Here is a 3134-nt window from a genome sequence, read left to right as displayed (position 1 = left end):
ATACACTCGACAGAGTGTTTAAACGACTTTAGTAACATATAGATGTCTAGCTAGTAAAGGTGGTGTAGTTCCACTGAGCTCATTTATAAACCGTGCTATGGGATGGTCTATGTTTTACCCTCCAATTTGCATGTTTGAATACTTTTTGGTGATAAGTGTTCTGGCAGACATCTGTTAAAATTAACCCTGTGTATGGGTATAGTGGCGCTACTAGGAATGGTGGGGGTTTCTGTTTGATTTCGTACGGTTAACCAAGGGCAGGGTGGGTGTGGGGGAGGTGGGTATGTTGGTGATTAAAACACAGAATTTAGTAACGTGCAGATGTCGAGCTACTAAAGGTGAAGTAGTACCACTGTGACTATTTATAAAGTGCCCTATGTCATGGTATATGTTTTACCCGCAAATTTGCATGTTTTCATACATTTTGTTGATGAGCATTTCGGGAGACATCTGTTGAAATTATGCCTCTGTATGCCTATAGTGGCGCTTCTATGTTTGCTGGGACTCTTTCTTTTATTGTGTTAAGTTAAGCAAGGGTGGGTGTGGAGGTAGTGTAGTGGTACTTCGACTATTTATAAACCGTTGAATGGTATAGTGTATGTTTTAGTTGCAAAATAGCAGGTTTTAATAGCTTTTGCTGATGAGCGTTCCGGCACACACCTGTTGACATTAAGTCTGTGTATGGCTAAAGTGGCGGTAACGGGAGTGCTGGGACTCGTTGTTTGATTTCGTAAGGTTAAGCAAGGGCAGGGGTGGGGGTGGGGAGGTGGGTATGTTGCTGATTATAACACGGACATTTGTAATGTGGACATGTGTAGCTAGCAAAGGTAATGTAGTGCCACTGGGCCCATTTATAAACCGTGCTATGGGATGGTTTATGTTTTAACCACCAATTTGCATGTTTGAATACTTTTTGGTGATAAGTGTTCCGGCAGACACCTGCTAAAATGTACCCTGTGTATGGGTATAGTGGCTCTACTAGGAATGGTGGGGTTTCTGTTTGAATTTGTACGGTTAAGCAAGGGCAGGGTTGGGCGTGGGGGAGGTGGGTATGTTTGTGATTAAAACACAGAATTTAGTAACGTGCAGATGTTGAGGTACTAAAGGTGATGTAGTACCACTGGGAGCACTTATAAAGCGCCCTATGGAATGGGATATGTTTTACCCGCAAATTTGCATGTTTTAATACGCTTTGCTGATGAGCGTTCCGGCAGACAGTTGTTGAAATTAAGTTCCTGTATTCCTATAGTGGCTCTACTAGGTTTGCTGGGGCTCTTTCTTTGATTTTGTAAGGTTAAGGTAGGAAGGGATGAGGGTGCTGTAATGGTAGTGGGCCCATTTAATAATCGATTTATGGTATGGTATATGTTTTTCTGGCAAATTCCCATGTTTTAATACATTTTGGTGATGAGTGTTCCAGCAGACAGCTACACAAATCACACAACATTTCTTTGGATAACAAATCTTCGTGCTGATAGACACTCTTGCACAATGATAGAAGGCTGCCAGCGCTGATGGCAAATTATGAAACTTGGTGCCATTGTAGATTTCAATGGAAGCTTAGACTATTTCTTTGTTACTATGGTGTGGTCAGGGTTTTAAGTTGGAAAACATAAACTAGGGGTGCTCTAAAAGGGGGGCAAACCTCTTAAAGGGGTGTGGGCTATGCAAGTACGGGCGTGGTCTAAATCAAGATAAGTAGTATTGTGTGCTTTAGAAAATCCCCTCCAATTATCCTAACTTCGGTAAAAACATTCTTTAAAGGATTTCCTTCCTTCTACAATGTGGCTCACCTAGCATGATGTCTCCAGTTCTCAGTAGTGAGCAAAATGAGCATGCGTACATCGATGTGCATGCTGTCACTGCAGTGCAATAAAATAAAAAATTAAAATTGACTATCTTTGCGAGGGCCGAAAATAGAGCCCTATAGAGACCCGTTTGGAGACTCCCTGAAAATAACTGCTGGGCCTCAGACCCAGCCCAATTAAAGCCCAGCATCCATCCATCCTAAGCACTGCGCCATCAAACCATCATTTAATTGATGCAAACATTCCTACTTATATACATACATACATCTGTTCCTGCACTTATCTTAAGCATCTATCAGTCCACTCACCTATGGTAAGCACTGTGCCATCCATGCAGCCATATGCCTATATATCCATAGATACATCTGTCCCAGAACCAATCCTAAGCATCTATCAGCCCAGCCGTCTATCCTAAGTACTGGTTCATGCATTCATTTATCCTTCCATCCATACACTGATACATCCATCCATCTACCGATACATTCATCCATCTGGCCATGCATCCACTCGCCCTTTATTAAACTCTCCGTCCTTTTTCCGTGCACCCTCTGCCCCCTATCCTAAATACGGATTATTATACTCATCCACCCAGCCTCTTAAGGGGTCGAAACGGGGTTTCTTATAATGTACAACAAAGCTTTGAGTTGCTCTTTGTGGAGCATAGTTCACCACCCTTCTCTGGTGGTGTTTTAAACAAAGGTTCATCTAGCAAAAGAAATATAAAGGAGCTTTTCAGTGTAAGACGTTAATTTAGAAACATAACATTTTGTCCAGTTGTATATAGGAACACTGCTTTAAAGTGGCCGTGACTCACAGATACTGAATACCTGTACTTCTTACATTTGAGAGAGTATACCAGAGAGCTAATTTTGGGTGATGAGAACCTGCAGTTATATATTTCCATGTGAAGCACAGTATAGGAATATAAAAGGAATTGCAAAGCTTTTATCTTCATATTAAAGCAGGGGTGTAAGAACTAAGTGAGCCAGGCAAAGCGTGTGTTTTCGTAGCACTCAAAAAAAGACACAGTGTAAGGTCAGAGCAGGGTCGTGCTGGAGTTGCCTGCTTGTGGTCATCTGCAGAGGCGCAACCAGAGCGAAATTTCGGGGGAGCCTAATTCTTTCAGCGATAGGCTGAGTGGGAATGTAGGGGCTGTAAAAAGGGGTGAAAAAGAACCGAGTCTCATTTACAAAAAAGTGGTCTTTTGAAGACCTGTGAAGTACTCGGGTGCGGCTCTGTGTGTGCGCCCAGGAATCTGTCTCAGAGAGTCCGGGGCAATGGGCGTTGGGCGCCTTGTGGTCTGTCTGCTAATCACCCTACGATGTT

This window comes from Lissotriton vulgaris, chromosome 1_1 (assembly GCF_964263255.1).
Source record: "Lissotriton vulgaris chromosome 1_1, aLisVul1.2, whole genome shotgun sequence".
Classification (NCBI taxonomy): domain Eukaryota; kingdom Metazoa; phylum Chordata; class Amphibia; order Caudata; family Salamandridae; genus Lissotriton; species Lissotriton vulgaris.
The sequence above is the reverse complement of the archived record's forward strand: the minus strand, read 5'-3'. Positions refer to the sequence as shown.